The sequence below is a fragment of the Rhyacophila brunnea genome, unplaced genomic scaffold (genome assembly GCF_057557595.1).
Source record: "Rhyacophila brunnea isolate RB1 unplaced genomic scaffold, BYU_Rbru_1.0 scaffold_11, whole genome shotgun sequence".
Lineage (NCBI taxonomy): Eukaryota > Metazoa > Arthropoda > Insecta > Trichoptera > Rhyacophilidae > Rhyacophila > Rhyacophila brunnea.
Window position 1 is genome coordinate 16,804,068 of NW_028232763.1, and position 20,528 is coordinate 16,824,595.

General features: G+C 30.6%; 1 protein-coding gene across 7 annotated transcripts in view; it reads left to right on the forward strand.

Annotated features, from left to right (window-relative positions):
- Positions 1-20,528, forward strand: part of LOC147078430 (CUGBP Elav-like family member 1) — an 807,474-nt gene that overhangs the window by 32,796 nt on the left and 754,150 nt on the right. For 3 of the 7 annotated variants that reach the window (XM_085959510.1, XM_085959523.1, XM_085959490.1), the window contains exon 2: positions 11,766-11,841. The exons of the other annotated variants lie outside the window; for them this stretch is intronic. The gene's annotated coding sequence lies outside the window, so the exon portion shown is untranslated. The remainder of the gene's footprint in view (positions 1-11,765; positions 11,842-20,528) is intronic. 7 annotated transcript variants of the gene reach the window in all.

Genomic DNA, 20,528 nt, shown 5'->3' on the forward strand with positions numbered 1-20,528 from the left:
ATTTTATTCCACGAATAATTTACAAGATTTATGAATGAAACATTTTTTTTATTGAACATACCTACATAATTTTGAAAACACTTCTGAGAAAATAACCAATAGACAAAAAACTTTTTTGAAAAAATACGACACTCGGCAGGAATTGAACCTTCGGCTCTCGGGGTTCACCCCCACGCACATCGACCACAATGTTATTGACATCGTATCTAATTGCGACAATTTTTAATTAACGGCTCTTACAATACTTTATGAAGCGCTTTCTAAATTGAGTTACTATTGGCAATCGGCTTTTCGTATTTTATTTTGTTTTTTATCAACAAAAATCTTGAGTAATCCGTGAGTATTAATTAATCGAGTAGTAATTAAGGTAATTAATACCTACTTTGATTTACAATATAAAAATCCGATTACCAATAGAAAGTACCTCTATTTGGAAAGCACTTCAGAGCAGTGGCGCACCCAGGGGGGGGGGCAAGGGGCCTTGGCCCCCCTAAAAACTTTGAAATTGAAAGCCAATAGATTAGACAAATAAAAACACGGCAAAAAAATGATTTGAAATTCTCCAGCACCCTCTAGAAAAATTTCTTAGATTTTAATTTCTAACAAAAAAATTTCGAAACACTAATGTCGGGTTTTTTTAGAAACTCAATCTCTAATGGAAATGTCAAAAAATTCTCGGTATTCACCCGAATTTCGGAGTGGTGTACACCGAGTGCAATAGACAAAAGTCCGATAAACGAGAAATTAGGCTGTGTTCTGTTGGGTTGTTTTGTGTACCTATAAGTTAAATGCAATAATACTGGAACTTCACTATTAAAAAAACCAAAATCGACGATAAAAATTCCGCGAAAAGTACGACTACACCCACCACCATGGGCTGACAGGGCTACAGCCTGGGGGTCCGGGCTTAAGAGGGCCCGGCGTGGCGGCTCGTCTAATTGTGAGATAAACACACACCAGAAATTTGTTATATTATAAAAAAAAATGATAAAAGCGAAAATAAAGATAAAAGCAAAAAAATCCGCGAAATAGCGAAAACCAAAAAAGTCCTTCGTGAAATTATGAAAGCCGATGAAAGATCTAATGTGATTTCGATGTTGCCGAATCGATCGCACGCGTCTACCGTTGGCCTCACAGGTTTTCGTTTCATAAATGAAAACAAATTAGTGGATCAATATCTATGCTGCAAAGAACTCACCGAGCGTACGACATGACAAGATGTTTTTGATTCTATTTCTTCATATTTAGAAAAATCTAAAATATCATGGAGGAATTTGTATGGATGGTGCTCCGTTAATGTTAGGCTCATTTAAAGGATTTGTTACCCTCGCAAAGACAAGAAACCCTAACACTATATCTACGCACTGTTTTATTTAAACAGGGAATCTATAGTTTCGAAAACATTACCGCAGTGCTAACTAAAACCTGTACTAGACGAATATGGTAAATTTCATCAAATCCAGACCTTCAGAAACAGGCATTTTTAAAAAAAACTTTGCATTTCTATGGAAGCTTAGTACGAATGTTTGCTTTTTCACACTGAAGTGAGGTGGTTACAGTGGCGCAACCAGGGGGGGGGAAGGGGCCCTGACACCCCCTTAACATGAAAATTATCAGAATGATTTTAACCATTGAAATTGGAAGCCAATAAACCTTTGGGCTTAGACAAATAAAAACACTGGCAAAAAATGATTTGTAATTCTCCAGCACCCTTTTTAGAACAATTTCTTAGATTTTAATTTCTAACACAAAAATTTCGAAACACTAATGTCAGGTTTTTTTAGAAACCCGATCCCTAATGGAACTGTCAAAAAATTCTCGGTGTCCACCCTAATTCCGGGGTGGTGTAGGTCATGGCTGGGAAAGGCTGACAGGGCTCTATCCTGGGGGGCCGGGCTGTGGGGGGCTCGGCGTGTCGGGTTGACCAGATAAGTGAGATAAACACACATCATAAATTAGCTTTAATACTAAAAAAAAGTCGCCTGCGGCGCTATTATACTTCATGGCCATGAACATTTTCAATTACTTATATAATTGTGCAATATATTTTTTGATTATTATGTGTCGATACTCGACAGCTCCATTATTAAAGTGGATGTATTGAAAATCGCCAATAATTCACTGTATAAGTACCCTTAATTTGAACTAAAACACTATTTGAAAAACGTTAATGTAGTGTTTCACACTGCCTTTAATCTTAGCGGTAGGTAGGGGGCCCGCCAAATACCCTAGTCTGAGGGCCCGTTTCAGGATGTGGGGACCATGGTGTAGGTACATCGATTGCAATAGACAACGAGAAATTAGGCTGTGAAGAAGAAAAAGAGCCTATGGGACTAATTTACATTCTCCTCCTTGGGCCCCCCCCAATATTAAATCCTGGGTGCGCCACTACTTCAGAGAGTGTTGTAAGAGTCGTTAGTTAAACTTTGTTGCAATTAGATAGGATGCCTATAGCATGGTAGTTGATGTCCCGAGAGACGCAGGTTTGATTCCTGCTGGGTCTCGTATTTTTTTCAAAAAAGATTTTTTCTATTGTTTGTATATTTTTTCAGAAGTGTTTTGTATGTAAGTATGTATGACTAATATTATGATTTTGTTTTTTACGTCATGTCAACGAAAAGTGCCTGAGGCCGACTAAGGCGATGCAGACATTATGATCACTCGTTTCACAACGTGACAACGTCGCACAGTAAATTTTAACATCCCAACAGGGAATAAAAATAAAATCTAACTATAAAAAAGACAAGAATAGATTTTTAATCATAATAATAATACATGTGTTAATATCTGAACTTCCATAAAATCCGATATGAATAGAATTGACACGTTCAAAGTGTGGTGCTGTCGATGGATTCTCTGCATTCCATAGACGACAGCCATGGAAACAAATATATACTGTGAGAACTTGGTATCACAGAAGGTTTTTTGGCTACCTGGTTCTTCAATTTTTTGATCACATTAGAAACTTAGATAGAATAGTGATCACTGGTAACGTCGAAGAGATTGCGATAGCGTGCTCTTTCCAAATGAAGTTATATCATTAAAAAAGACGCTTTTTTAACAATGACTGAAGCAACAAGATCAGCAGAGGATTTCTGCAGATAGAAAAGGATTATCGGCAACGCATGTAATTTCAGTGATTACCGTCTTCAGTAATAATGCAAAAGATAATATGAACAAGTTATTCGTTACACTGTTAATGTAATATAATTTACCGAAAATTTAGAGTAGCACAACGTGGTATGGAAATGTACATGTTGTTGCGTATCGCGGAAAGACTATGAAAGAAGCCAATGGATAAGGAAGCATATAAGAGTACGCAATACGATAGATGTCGCTAAGCAGATGAAATCGCAATTGGCTGGACACTCCGGAAGTGAACAATTGTTAAGTAAATGCCGTTATATAGTGGTATCCAAGGAGTACTAAACAAACACCCTAAAGTTCGCTGTATAGATTATCTCATAAACGTCGGTGGATCTACATGGCAGCTAATAACTAGGTACCTAGAGATATTAGAATGATGAAGTGTATAAATATTTAATAAATTTTGATAACATATAATAAAAAACAAATAAGTACGATAAATAAAATTCAATTTTAAGGATAATATTTACTTATTGAACAAGTAATTAATTATTGAAGTATTGTAAATGTATATAGAATTTCAAAACAGATAAATGTCATGTGTCAACACTTGAACGTATGAATTTAATATTTAAAACATTATCCTAGAGTCATTTGAATACGTTAGCAATACACGTATAGAGGTAGATACTTTATTAAACTAACCACCATTTGTCCATTTATTGTAACGCCAGTTGGAAATTTTTCCACGGTGCAATTTTACCTGACATATAATTTAGTGTTATCAAGTTATATGATAGTTTTCGAGTAAACGTCTTAGAGCTCTGAAATAAACGTCGAGCCAGTTAGTGTATTATTTATTCAGCAGTAAGCGAGTCCCTGTGGCCGGCCTATGGAATCAATAACGTATGGACTTACCACCCCCAACCTACGCCACCTCTCGTCAATTGTTTATGAATAACGGTTGTGTTTATTCCGATCTTAGCGATGGACACTGATCGATAGCTGACCCGGTTCATCGCGCAGTCGACCCTCACTGGCGGAAGCTTTACAAATTCTACTAAGAAAATAATAAATGCTTTATTTATTCAGTCGTAAAAGGAAAAAAACAGTCTTAAGGTAAACACAAAAAATTACTTTATCACAATAAAAACATTTTCGCAAAAATAATATTTGATTCCCATAACAAAAAGATACCTGTATACATTTAATTAAAATATATTTGAAGAGTTTTCACAAATTATATATTTGTTATAAAAATCATTATAATAATATATAACTACTTATATACAATTAATAAACATATAAATCATCATTATTTATATTCCAATGCCAATCATATGGATTTATTAACACGTTTTTGTGATTATTGGTTATAAGGTATTTATTTGAAGGGTTGCGATTATGACGAAAAAATATAATAACAAATACCTTATGTCATATCTTGATAATATGTAGGTATATTAATTGGGTAATGAATTGTAATGTTTTTTTGATTGTTATATTGTGCGTTAAATTTGTCAAAACTTGAAAAATTGAATTAAATTTATTAGGGATCTAGGCATGAGCATTTTATTAAATTTGTAGAAAAGGAATTTACCAATGTTAATATTAGGTATGATGTCATGAATTTTGTTTTTTGTTATAAGTACTATTTTATTTTATTAATCTTATACGATGTGAGTTTATAATAGCACAATATTTTAATCCCCGATGCATATTATGTCATAGATTGTAACACAAATTTTAATTATTGATTACCTTAACAAAATGTATGTCTAAAAGATACTTATCGTAATTCAAAGAAATACTATATTCAGCGCATTTTTTAATGCATCCATTTTCATTTTAAAATGTATATAAAGAAAGAAAATTTTCAATATGATGTGAGTACGCTCTGTAATATTTCATAATTCATAGCTCCACATGACCCACTTTACAAAATATACGGTTGTTTGTCCGACGAGTGCTTTATAGGGAATATTAAATGGATTGATATTTTACCAATGATGTTAGAGTAGTCTAATTAGATTTTACACGCGATGCCTTTTTATTTTATTATATATAATACTAATATATAAAATGATGTAACTATTCGTCGAAGACTTCAGTATTTATTATAAATACATAAATAGCAGTGCTTCCCAGAGTATTTAATCTCTACTCCGTTAACCAATTGACATTACAGAAAAGCAAATTTTGGCGCCATAACAATATTAAATATATCAATTTTCCAGAAAGTCACTTCTTTTAAACATCTTGCATATAAACATATAATAATATAACTATAGACTGGGCAACTGAATATTATGCTAATTATTAAATAAAACAAAAAAAACTAAGTTACCAACTACAACAACTACATGACTTCTCATGTAGGAACGTATTCAACTAGCAACCTTCAATAATTATTATTGACGTACTTATTTGTGTAGATACCAGAAATTATAATCACAGTCAGAATTTTCAATTCTGGAATCTCGGAATAAAATGAAAACAAAATATTAATTTCTATATTATGTACTTACACTAGGTAAAATATTTTAACACATTATTTTCTCTCACTGTCTCCTTTATTAAGCATGAAAAATATTTATTATTTTTGCATAATGTATTGGTATTAAAGTCAAATTGTTTAGTTTAGAAGGCTATCGAAATTCGCAGGAACTATTACAATATTAACAATTATTACTCTGAGCAACGATTGCAGCTAAACATACCCCATTCCGAAATACTTAAAACGACGTTCGCATTCATACAAATAACACATTTCAATATATTATATCTCGTGAATAAATTCCGCAATTAGCTCAAACGTTGAGGAGTATGAAGAACGAGAACATAAAAATCGATTACAAAAAGTAATATTATAATAATATATTATACTAAACCAAAAAAAATCCTGAAATATGATTTTAAGTCAACATTATTTTGTATTAAGTTATAAAGGTTTAAAACAGAATATGCATTTTCTAGTCAGGAAATATTAACTGTTTTTGAAGTTCTGTTGTAAATTTTATGAAAATAACACAATTAGAAAACCAATCCCGAAATTATAGGACATCAACATTTTCAACCCTTAGCTTTCGAATCAAAGCACTGAACAGATAAAATGGATCCCAGGCTACAAACTCTACTACAGCGGTATATACAAATAATAAATACTTTATACTCAATTACGTAACATAATATATTTGAATAATAAATGAATAAATAAATAATACATTATCATAATTTTGAACCCAAAGGCATAATGATATTTGTTTTTGATTTGGAGTAAATGTGAAATAAGAATAATAATTGTTTTGCCATATGTTTGTAACTAAAAATGCATGTAACTTTATCAAAGAATAAATTAGTAATGTACGTTCTGGATGTTGAAGATGATTGTAACAAACTTCCAAACCATTATAGTGAATCTGAAATGTCGCATAAATATTTTTAGGTTATTGATGTTAGCGTTGATAAATTGTGCAATTATGTTCATATTTACTCAACTAAAAATAATATATAAGAGGTATTTGTATATAATGGTTCGTCATAATATTTCTAAAATTCTTAGAAAATAAACTTAAATTTTAAACCTACACGAAAAAATAACAAAATCTAAAAGAATCCGATTTTCACAGAAGCAAAAAAAAAACAAAATGGGGCATTTGTGTATTAGGATGGAGCAATCGTAAAAAATGTAGCAGACAACAGAAAAAAATGTCTCACTTTGTTCTGCGGAATACTATTATTGACTCGGAGATTGTACTCACGTAAAACCAACCATTTACGTTACAAAATAAGATTTCCATTCTGCGATAGAAATCTACCACCGCCTTGGCTAAGCTGTCTATACTCTATACAACCTGTTCGTCTTAAGTCCGACTTCTCTCTTGTACTTTACACGTACATTGGATTCGTTTATTTTATTTCATTCCCTCTCGCAAGCAAGTAAGTATTGCCAGTTCTTAAAAACGGGGGATCCCCACAATGATTTATTTTGCACGGTGGGAAACGGTGGATATTTATACACTCTTCGGCGGGTGTGTTCGATAAACGTGACTTCCCTTTTTTACAACAAATTTTGTTAGATTCCTTTCACAAACTGCAAACTGGTCTTAACAGTTCCTACGCCTTCGTTTTATTTTACATGTAAATAAATTTGCAACGCACGAAATAGGAAAGTACTTAACCAAAACGTTAGCTAAATATACGATTAAAATTTAGCATTTATTTTATTGTTTTAATATTTTATAAAGCTATTTTAATTAGGCTCAACATATTTTTACATTCTTCAAGGTGCTCCGGCATTGAATATCGTGGTCATCTTAATTCAATTCGTATTGTAGTCACAACTCTCGTCCAGCTGTACTTATAGGTAAAATGTTTTCATTTTATCCTACTATTTATTAAATTAGTATATGACTTGTAGCAATCATACCACTCAGAATTAAATAAGAGTCACACTCTATTCGTAGATTTTGTTGTTAAAACAAAACATTAGAACAATAATAATTGTCAGCGTTTTCTCAATCATAACTAGATCAGAAGTATTTGTTTTGATTGAGAATTAAGGCAATATCTATGGTAATATATATACTGCATTTATATAAATAAGAAGAACAATCTATGAATTCTCACTCAACTCATCGAGTCCGTCACGAGACGTGATGCTAATGTCAAGAGTTTTTCACTTGATAAAGATCGTGTACCATTATTGATTTGGTTGGTGTAGCGTGTGAATATTCTCCGTCTACTTATTCTACCATTATTATGCTGCAAAATATAACCACTGTCTATCTCAGATATTTTTTTGTAGATTTATATGTAGAGCGTAATATATAAATCTATCGATAGATTTTATAGATAGTGTACATCTTTTATCCTTAAGCTTTTCAACAACCGATATATATTTTCATAGATAGTGCTAAATTAAATTATTTAGCATGCATTATGAAGCACATTTTTAGTCTTTTGAAATAAAACTCTTCAATGATAGAATTGACTTTTGATTTTCACTAAAACACGTTTGTTATAAAATAGATAAGTATTGATAATAATCGTATTAACACTACCAAAACATTTAATCAGTAAACATAACAACAAAATATGCTACCACCAAATTTTCGTTTTGTTGTTCTCATATATTATTTAGAAGTACACAAATACGCTTAACGTAACCCTACATGTGTCCATTTTGGTAGGTGAGTATCAATGTATTGGTTTTATGATAAGTTGATTGGATAAGAACTTAGTTGGTCGTGTCGACATTTTGGTTTGTTGTTAGCGACATATACATATAGCAACGGAACTATTACCGAAAAACAGGTATTTGTATTTCCAGTGTATCGATATATTTATAAATTGTATATAGGTGAGTATTAAACCTTTATTGGAAACTACTTTATAGTAAAACATGTATGAATTGCTTTTTCCGTGTAATTTTATTTGAATCTTATTATTAGATATCAGATAAAATTCTGTGTATCGTAATTATGTGAATTTTAATACATAAATAAAATATATTTCACATATAAATTTATATTAATTAAAATATACAAATATAATATGGTCTTCGGGATATGGCTGTACAGGTGTCTCTTAGAAATCCTTTAAGCCGAGGCCACATAGGTAGGTGCCTTGCTTGGTGCTTAGTGCTACGCTAAGTGATAGGTGACATATCCTAGCGAACGGACGCTCACTATACTATCGCAGTGACCAAACTGCATGTTTCGCGCCTCGCTACGTGATTTTTAGTGACCTAGTGAGTCTCCCGGCGAACAAACGTGTTGGTTAATTTTATTGTGTCACCTAGTGATTTTTAAAAGAAAGAACAGTTTTCAATCTTTGTGGTATCAATATAAAAAATATACAAAAATGCCCAACAATAAGTCAAATGTTTCCTGGTTCATCCTCAAATAACTAAAAAACTTTTCATCGTATTTCCGTTATTCTTTGTGGAGAAGTTGAAACACTCCAAGAGTACTTCTAGATGTATTGACATTATGCACCCAACAAGTTCTAATTTGAGACTTTCGAAAGTTAAAAAATCGAAAAACTTAAATTCTCTATGAGAAGTAGCTTTCTGGTGTGTTTTGAGAGTGACATCGTTGTTGACTTGAGCGCTCCCAAATGTCAACTGGATTTGTACCTAAGCACGTAGCGTGCAATGTGGTAGAAGTATTTTTAGTCGACAAGCGTAGCACCTAGCTTAGCACTAAGCGAAGCACTTCGGTGTGGCTGAAGCCTTAGATTCCACCGAATGACTTGAATATTGACATCCTCAAATGAAAAATATACGTTCCGTAATATTTTACTGAGTATGTATGTACTATTTTACTTGAACTCATTGTCCACTCGTGGTGGTTTAGTAACTTGAGAGGTCATCTGTGAGACCACGTTACGGGTAAGCGTGCACTGTATAATGCATGTTGTTTTTTTCAGCGTGTGTTTGATTCAGTGCCTCAACATGTTGGGCGGATGGGTAATAACTAATCCTGGTAAAAATGTATTAATGGAATCTGTGAAGATTCATGTGTTCCGTTTAAGGGCGATCATTATAATTTAAATGTTAAATTTATTAACACATGCTTACGGTCCCTTTTAATTAATTTTGTAATTAACGTGTTAATTTGCATTTGAAAAGTAATTAGCAAAAACACAATTTTGTTCGGAATATATTTTATATTATTTCGCCCACGCTGGCCGCGCGGCTTAAGCATTTGACTATCATGCCGTGGGTCCCAGGTTCGGATCCTGTGTCTGGCAAGTACACATAATATGGTTTTTCAATTTGTGTGTGAGTCAGGGTATGGACCTAATAGGTTGAGCAAGTGGCTGATATCCATTTCTCGTAAAAACAAAATCGGTTAATACAAACCTCTACTCTGTGGAGGCCCATATGATCCTATTAGGATTGGACATAATCGTAAAAATTACATAATATATATTTTAATTATATTACAGTTTATCTAAAATTTATATAAGTAGATACTATATAATATACTTATATTATATCTTTATCTGAAAAATAAAATTATTTATATGTATGTAAAATGTCAAAAGTTTTTGTATATTTTTATTGATAAATTAGAATTTGAAATATAAGCCTATACAGTTTAATTGTATGGCTAAAATATTCTGATGAAAATAAAACGAATGTTGTATAAATTATGAAAAGTAAGCCTGTATAATTAAATCCTAATGAAATTTTTCACTTAAAGCTTTAACGTTTTCATATACGACGTAGGAAATCAGGCTTTTAGAAAACACTTAACGTGATCTCATTTATTCATTTATCACAGTCGTTTAAAGTTTAATTAACAGACATCATGCAGCGTTTTAATAAGACATAAGGGAAGTGTGTAAACGATTATATAGGTACATATAGCATAGCTTACAGAAGGTGACTTCTGTGTAATAATATTTTCCTTCGTATGAGTCTCCAGCTATTACATAATGACCACCAAATTGTTTAACTAATAACATTTTCTATGTGGTATAAAATATAAAAAATAATCATAATAATACCTACCACAAAAAAGAGTGGTTGTGGTAGAAATATTTTTTTTAGAAATAAGAACTTCTATGTATAATTTAATATATATTATGAGGAAAACAAAAACAGTTTCCACTTTCTATAAAATATTGACACATCAATAAAAATGTTTTATTTCATTCTTATAAGTATAATTTTATTGGCTTGCTAAGATTGGTCAAAAATAGAAACTACCGTTTTTGTTTCCAGAGCCTTCATATAGCTTAGCACAAGCTTTAACAAGAACGACGTAAATCAATTACATGCATATTATGTACTTACAATATAATTGATTTTAAGTTCAGATTTATATATTTACTACTGAGATTTTAAAATAATAGTAAATAAATCATAATATCATTTCCAATCTCAATAAAACTGCAAAACTAATGTCTATTGAAGGCTTCAATTAATACACGTCATAACCATACTTTTCAACAAATTTCACTTGTTAGTAATTAAAATCAAGAATAAATATTATGTACTAGGATAGATAGAATATAGTAGGTAAGTACTGGAGAATATTTTTTTAGCATATCAACATTCAACAATACATATACAAATATGAATCAAATAAAATGAAAAAAAATATAACTAAACAAAAAAATAGTCATCAAAATATTTACGTTCCGAAATTTAAAATTCAATTTCAAATTTATTAATTTTAAATAATATAATGAACACGACATATTACAATTAATTCAAAGCGTAAACGATATGACAAAAATTGTGGTAATATTTAAATAAAGAAGGGTATAATATGAGTGGAAAAAAGTAGATGAAAGAATACGAAGTGAACTAAGTAAAGCCTATATTAATAACTCATCTAATGTTCACCTTAACTCATCCTCACGTAAATGGAATATATCAATCAGTATCGTAGCTATTGCTATTGATGTCTGATAAATCTGACATAACCACAAGTTGTTGGGCTTTTTTCCCTAAGCATACCTTGTCGGTTGTATGCGAATTTCTTTTACAACGTTTTTCTTAGCTCGTATTCTTATTTGTCCGGTACAAGTCTTGCAATCGATTTTTAACTAACTTCACGACTAGCTAGACATTTGAAACTTTTAGAATATATCAGAACACGATGCCAATGCATTTTTTAATACTTTTATCCATCTTCAAGTAGAATTGAATTTATTTTCAGGGGTCTAGGACGATTTGGCGCCGGGACAACTGGACGCTACGCAATTAGAAGATAAATAGACGTTAGGTACTTATAGGTAGGTACTTTTAAGAAAATATTTAATATTGTTATTTATATTTAAAATATTATATTATGATTTAATAGTTGGTGTGAATTTAAATATGCATACGTAAATAATGATTTAATTGTGCATATGTTTAAGTTCCAACGAAAAAAGATTTTTTTATTTTTATACGAATTCTTAGGCATGGTAATTCTCAATTCGCAATAAAAAACATTAAATTAAGAGTAAATTGAATTAAAACCACTAAGTGGTAGATATAAACTGATTAAAATTCCTCGTCTACGTTCTGTATACGTTTCTACGACAGTGCGGCGTCCAATTGTCCTAGCGTCCAGTTGTTCCATTCCCATTTTCAGTTAATTCTGTTTTGTATGAAAAGTTATTTCGATACCATTATTGGTTGCTAGGAGTCTGTGGTTCTAGCAACTAAATTATTAATATATACGTGCGTTATTTTGGAAACCAATATGACATCTCAAAATGACATTTCAATATTATTTCTATCAAATACAATTTTTTTTGATCGTTTAAGCTAGTCAATTCAAGTTTATATGATTCAACAGAAAATTTAAAAACGTTGTATATAAAAAGTTCTTTTCATCTTATAATTATTTATATTAAATTTAGGTTATTTTAAATTTTGTTACTCATAAAATATATCGTATGCCTAATAAAATGAATATATATTTCAGTAATGTACCGTAATAATATAAAATGAGTAGAATAATGACTTTTATTTATTTTATTACCACTTTTATGATAATACGTCGGTAATATTTGTATATCAGTCGTTTATCTATGGTGAATTATATTATAGTTGTACGCATCTATATCCATTATTTATAATGCAATAGTGAGGAAGCAACGAGGAAAGCATCATTACCTTTTAACGCTTATGGCGGACGCTAACTTTGGCTCGGTTTTATAATTTAATATCGTGCAGTGGCAAGTTTAGATAGGTAACATATTTTATCTAGCCTTATAATAGTAGGGGTAAATTGCGGATAGATGCCCCACTTTAGCTCTTTACGCTATACAATTTTTATAGTTATCAATTTTTTTAAATTTAGGCGACAATTTTTACGATACGAGAACAAAATATATTTTGATGAACAATACATAAAATGTTTGTTTATTTTAAAAAATAATACCTATATTACATACATGGAAATATAAATAATATTTTCCTTCACCTGCGATGTCTATATAGTACCTATGTGTAACATGCGATGTCTATAATATATAGTACCTAGGTGGAGCATGTATCATTTATGGACGTGAAAATACTCCACTCACGTATAAGTAGCAAGCTGTACGGCATGTAGTAGTGCATATTGATCTATATACATAAATACTTCTTATAATAAATAAAACCGCCTGATATATGAAAAAAATACTATAATATCATTTTTAAAGATTGTCAATGTGTATTCTAGCGAACCTTTTCATATATTTCAGTTTGTGTAATGTGTCGCCAGCCACATAATCAATAATAATAATTAAACTAGCTACTATCTATGTTACTCGTACTATGTTACTAGTAAGACATCTCGATATGAGACTTAAACAAAGAATATCGTTACAGCCAGCTGGAAGTAAGTTTACGAGTTATTGAATGTGGGGCATCTATCCGCACTTTACCCTATATGATTAAGAAAAAAATAAAACGAAGAAAAACAATAATATATAATAAAATACCATTATAAAGAGATAAAGTTTAACTTATATTTATTTGTTTTCTAATACTAACTGCCATTGATCACAAGATAGAATGTTTACCTCTTGATCAGCCTTGATGGCGGAGCAAAGACAAATACTCAAGTAACATTATTTTGTAATTGTATCGGTAGGTATATACTTTATACGAAGCGTGATAGTGAAAACAATTGGTTTCAAGAATCCAACATTGTCAACTCAATAAAAAGTTTTTTAAGGTTATATAAGTAGTTTGTTACATATTGCTACCTAAAATCAACAGTAAGATTTGTCAAAAATACAAGATTCGAAATAATTGAACTTTAATGTTTGTGTCATACAAATGAAATAGTTAACCACATGTTTTTTTTATTTTTTTTTCTTTGGTTTAAATAAAATATGATAATAGTAAGATTTTGTGTATGACATTATCTTAGTTATCTTACTTAACGGCCCACGTGCTCAGCGTAGGTCAAAATTGAGTTTTCATTGTATTTTCAAACCATGATCCTGGACATTCCTTAAACGTTGTAGATAATATATTTATATAATTTTAAAGCCTTATTATCATTTATATTTATTTTAAACATTTGATGACTGCATAAAGTATTTTTGTTACATAAAATAGTATTCTTTTAAACCTCTTGCTCTAATGTTTAAGAATATAGACATATTTCGGTACATGAATGTGCAGTGGTGTTAAGATTTTTTACATTTATTAATTTTTAATCGCATTTATAAAACCATTAGGTACTATAATTTATGACAAGATAATTTTAGTAAAATATTCACGATAAAAAATTATATTGATAATCTCTGTGATCCCGAATTTAACAAGAATTAGGCATTTTATTATTCAAAAAATCGGCAAGATTAACACATTTGAAGATGATTTTAAAGATACTTATTATAAGCTATGTTTTTGACCATCTCAAGTGTGATAAACATCTTACGAATAATGATTGCTTTATAATAATTATTGACCCATGAATAAGGTAGTGTTTTTTTGAAATACGCCATTTCTTTTGTCATTCCCCAGTGGTTAAGCTACAACATACGGCCGTAGCCATAAATTGACAAACTAAAACTGACGTAGGGATTAAAATGATATTGACGCGCGTGTTTGAACATGTACCTAACCGATTTTTTTAACCTAATGATTGTAAATTATGTAATAACATAATAATTATTACGCGGTATTAAAATAATCAATTTAATTTAATACGCCATATTTCACGGTGACACCTACATATAAATTAAGAGAACTATGGCGTCTATTTTTCGCTGACCGGAGTCACACAGTCCCATCCCATCGCCACGGTAAAAATCTTGTTCTAAATGCGTTTGTGAATGCATTACCGTTAGTATTCGCATACTGGAGAGTAAATCAAATAACCCCTAGGTGAATAAAAACTCTCGTTGTATGTCGTTGTTCAAAACTGATAATAGTATTTCTATAATAATAATTGTTATTATTAATTAAGTTATTATTTTTAAACCGCATTTTAGATGTGATTGAGTAATCATATTATTCATTCAGATAAAATAGGTACCTACTCATTTCCTCATTAATAAAATCATATTATTACAAGCTTGGTACATAATGTATAATAAGAGAAAGTAGAAAGGTATGTATATTTAAAAATTAATGGCTAAACCCAACCACCTAGAAAGTTATCGAGCCGCCACTGATTATAACTTATAGTATTCTATTTATCAATTATCTCGTATTTATATCAATAGACTTTTTTAAATTGATAAATTTAATAAAATTGTAGTCTGAATTCTTTAGTACACATTAAATCCATAAAATGTTATTTTTTCATACAAAAAACAATTTGTGCCCGTCAGACAATAGGGACTATTTTTTATAATTTATTATTTTATAAATGCATTATTTTGAAATAATTGTAAGCAACTGTATGCTTTTTTATTGATTTATTGCAAATGGGATTCAGTTTAAGTCATGACGTAAGAGGAAATATTCAATCAATACGCACGAAAATAAAATTACAAAGTAGTCTTTCTCTGTAGTCTGTATTATATGAATGTAAGACGGACATCATATTATAGAAGTATGTGAACAGCATTTTAAGGCTCCAACCGGGTCCACTAAAACAACGTCGTCATGTGTTTGATGGTCTCGAAGGAAAATTCCAACTAGCAAAGCAACCTACACTGGTCGAAGTTGTATGATGGAAATTTCACCATTCGTTGTCCGAGCACGATTTTTATTTCACACATGATATGTCACAGTCCGCCTTTATTTCCCGGCCAAAAGCATGAGCTTTTGTATTAAGATCGACTACAGGATTTTTTTTTGAATAATATTTGGGAATATTTCTTTCAATAAAGCTATATTGTAAAACTACTTCCTTTTTTCACGATACATAATACACAAAAAAATGATTCGTTCTTTAAACTGAAGTAAAGCATACAATGTAATTTACTTTTAAAGCATTTTTCAATTAAATATCATTCATTCTACCATAAGACATACGAATTACATGAAATAAAAATAAATTATAAAAAGTCACCCAAATGAATCGATTACAGAAATATCTCAAATAATATAAAAACAGAACAATATGTTCAATAAATCTATTATAAAAACAATAGGGTAATCTTGTTTAATACATTCTACATGCATAGGCTGCATGCATGCTGAAAGGCTAAGTTTAGTTTAGTAATTTTATTAATACCGAAAAAATAAAATACAATACAATCCTTTAGAATATAATATTATATGCATACATACATTATTATAAATTATATTTAATTTTCTATATCAAAGCCGGGTATCCACGGCTTTAGAAACGGAGACTTTGCAATTATTATTTCGTTACAAGTATGTAAATATAACAATAAATTTACTTATCTCTTTGTAATAATACTGTTGATTTAAAAACCTCAAAGGTTCAAAGGGAAAAACTTTATTTAAATCAAAGAATCATTCAAAACTTCTTTTATTATACTGTTGTAGTACGAACGATATTTATTTTAATCTTTATTGTAGAATAACTTAAATATATTTCTTTCTAAATCTATTGATTTTTAATAGCGGTTAGATTGTTATTTATACATAGGTACAGCAAATATTATTTTTAGAAAATAAATGTATATAAATTACAATATAAGTAATTCAATCAATGTTGCTCATTTCTTACTCAAAACACAAATCATTCACATTATTTTTTCACTCAATAATAAACCAACTTTTGAGAAAGCTGTTTTTTCTTGGTAAAGAAAACGATTTTAATCCCTAGACGACGGCGTAGGAAAAAATCACTTAAAAGAAACATCTTCAAAAAAATACATTTTGAATACTTTTCACCAGAATTGCGTTGAGGCGATTCCATATGCGGGTTTTCATATTTTTCCTTTGACGATCTACCCACAAAGATTTCGTGACGCGAATTCTGAGGGACGCTCGGTAAGTTCGTGGGTCCTCTAACCTTTATGGTTTTATTCATGACTACAGACGTAATCTCAGAAAAGGTTCGCAACTTCTTCTTTGACGTCATTTTTTGTCCACTTTGAACTGCCGATTATTGGAAGGTTAAGCCCGGTCCACCAAAAAGCACTCTGCATTTTGCTTTAAAGTCACAGTATATACGACCATAAAACTTACCTATGAATATATTATTATTATTATTCACGATTATAATCAAACTAAATATTTATATTTTTTTCACAAATAAAACTTCTTCACGTATCCAAAGTTTATATTATCAACAAACTTATCCTTTTTATTAAGACTGCAATATCTTGAATACTTAGAATATGTTCATTGCTTAGTTGATATATATTGATAAGAATTCTTATCGCTCGCTGGTCTTCTTATGGACATATTCCTAGGCCATATCATCATCACATATATACATCATATAGTTGCTGTGGATGCTATCAGTGGCATTTAATTATCCCAAAATCTAATTGACTTTAAGAATAGATATGTCAGATTATTCAATTCAACAATCAGACACGCAATTGAAACAACCGTAATAATGTGACTAATCCAAGCCCAAAATCGCATTTGTTCACTTATATTGGTACATCAGTGTATTTTCTACTGTTTTACGTTAAAGTTATTCCAGGAAAGTCATATTCTGGATTTTATACAGTGAATGCAATTTGAATAGAGTCGATATACAGGTCTTATACCACTATCAATGCATTTTTAAAGTGTACAATGTACAACCAAGCTCAACGATATAAATTATCAAATCACAATGCAGTTCATTCGTATTTAATGTAATAATTTTTTTACGGATTGACAGTGCTTGTATCACAATTTAGTGAATAAACGCACGCTGTGTTAGATATAATTAAAACCGATAACGATTACTAAATTTGAATGGTTGCCATATTCCAATTTGTTTTAAATAAGTGGCATATTTTATAACAATATGATGTTGCTAGATTAAAAAATCTGTAATGTATGGTATTTTAAATAATGATAAAAAATATAGAATATAAATAACTAGGTAGTAAAAACTATCATAAGAAGAAATAAAAAGATAACATATTTTATACATATTATAATATTATACAGAACACTATAATAGTTATATATTATTATAGGTTAGTAGTTTATGAATAAACTACAGTGAACAGTTCCTTTATTTAATAAAAAGTGGTATTATATAGATACTCTTATCATAGTTACATCATATCGAAGCAATTATGAAAATTGGTTCATAGTAATAAATATTTAACATATTTTGAAGAGAAACTTATATTCTTCAATGATATTCTGTCTTCTTTGCTCATGCAGTATATATTATATGAAACACTTGACCTAAAAAGCTGCACATTTTAAAGTGCAGCCTAAGGGAATTCCGAGTGTTGACATGCTAGACAACGGATATATTTTTATAAAATTTGACAAGGCAAGGGTATTTTACACGAATATTTCAGTTGTACGTTATCAAAATTATAAAATAATATTTTTGCGTACAACGTCTTTACAGTGTTATTTTCTTAACTCTGATTAAATTTTATTCTTCATTCTTCTCTTGCTTGTGGTTAGGGATTCCAATCCCGGGATCCTGGGATCTCGAGCTATTTTTGATATATATTATTGATAAACATAATCCCGAAACTTTCGGGATTGATTTTTTAATCAATTTTTATGGAAAATAAAATAAAAACGAAAATATAACAGAAAAAATACTTTGAATAACAAATAAGTACATAAGAAATAAACTGAGTTTGAATGAAATTTGATTTACACCCATGTGTAAGTTGCCGATTCATTTTATTTTTTCACATAAATTAATAAAAATGAGAAAGATTGAAAAAAACATTGCTTCGCACTATTAACAAAGTAATTCCACCATGATATCATACGTTTTACGGCAGTTTCATATTTGGCTGACTAATTTTATTAGATTTATGAAGCGGAAAGGCCATAAATACACCATAATTTGCTTTACTACTTTAAATCTCGCTAACCCATTCATTAAGTCTTTACTATCAGAAACAGCAATCTCATATTGAATTTATATTATTATTTATATTATCTACAATAATATTTACTCCATCCTTCTTTTCTTCTTGGTCGTGCACTCATGGCTGAGGATCGTGACCACATTTAAATTTCGCCATCCTTTGAGCGACCAAGACTTTCCATCCTTCTCGATCTTCCGCTTCTCTCAGGGCAGAATGGATGGTGCTCCCAGTCAGCTCTTTCACTTGGTCACTCCATCGCGCAGACGCGCTTCCTCTGCTTCGCCTTCCCTGGAGGCTACCCAAAACTACCAGTCTCTCCAGGTTGTCCGGTTCGCGCCTGACAATATGTCCAAAAAACTGCAGAATTCTTCTCAGACATATCGTCGAGAGCCGTTATACTCCATTTTACTTATGTATTTCCAAGATGAAACGTATACAATATTAGCAATAAATGTCTTAAATAGTATAAATTATACTAGATTTATTTTTGACCGATTTTATCAATGTTATTTGTAAATATAAAAATTTTATATTAACAATGGAAAAAATGCCAATACCGGGACCAGTTCCGGGATCCCGGGATTGTCAAATTGTTATCCCAAAATCCCGGGATCAGAATTTTGGCTCGGGATTGGATTCCCTACTCGTGGTGGAGTAGTCGTGTTATTATTAATATATTATTTTATAAACTATTTCGTTTATTCAACGAATAAGACACTAGATTTGAAAATATAACATTCTATATATTATTGAACATACATAACCTGAAAACATTTCATGCATATACCACTAGCAAAATTTTCTCTTAGAAAAAATAGGACACTCGACGGGACTTTACCTGTAACCTTGAAATGCAATTTGGTAAGCATTTCATTCAAGAACTACTAGTTTAAATTATCGTAATTAAATAGGATGCTCATTATAAATGCAAACTGGTGCGAGTCCAGTGGTTACAGGTTTAAATTTCGTCGGGTGTCGTATTTTTTTTTCAAAAATAGATTTTTCTAATGAGATGTTTCAAATTATTTATCTTTTATTTTGTCATGAAAATGAAGATTATTGTGATTTTTAAAGAAAGGGCATAATAATGAATTAGCATGAAGATACCAACATTTAAATTTTTGACCATTATAATACACGGGACGTGGACTCCCTTTTTACTGCCGGTAGGTATATGTATGGCGGTACCTTGCACGCCGCGAATTTGAATAGACATGCATAAAATTATATTTATAATTCATATTCGTAATATACAATATTGTTCTTTTACCTAAATTAATTTATAACTATAACCTTAAAATAACGGTACATATTATGAAAATCTACGACGTGCTAAGACCTTATATAAACGTGATAATCTTTTTACAGTCTTAAAACAATAATAATGTAATTACGTACCCACTAACGGATTCGTTGAAAATGCAAACAACATTGTTTTGATGAAACAGAAATAGCTTTTCCATCGCGTCTGCCGACGAAATAATCGAACATGCATAAATAAAATATGCGCGGAGCTTTTACAGGAAGCAATAAAGCTTGTCACGCGCAGG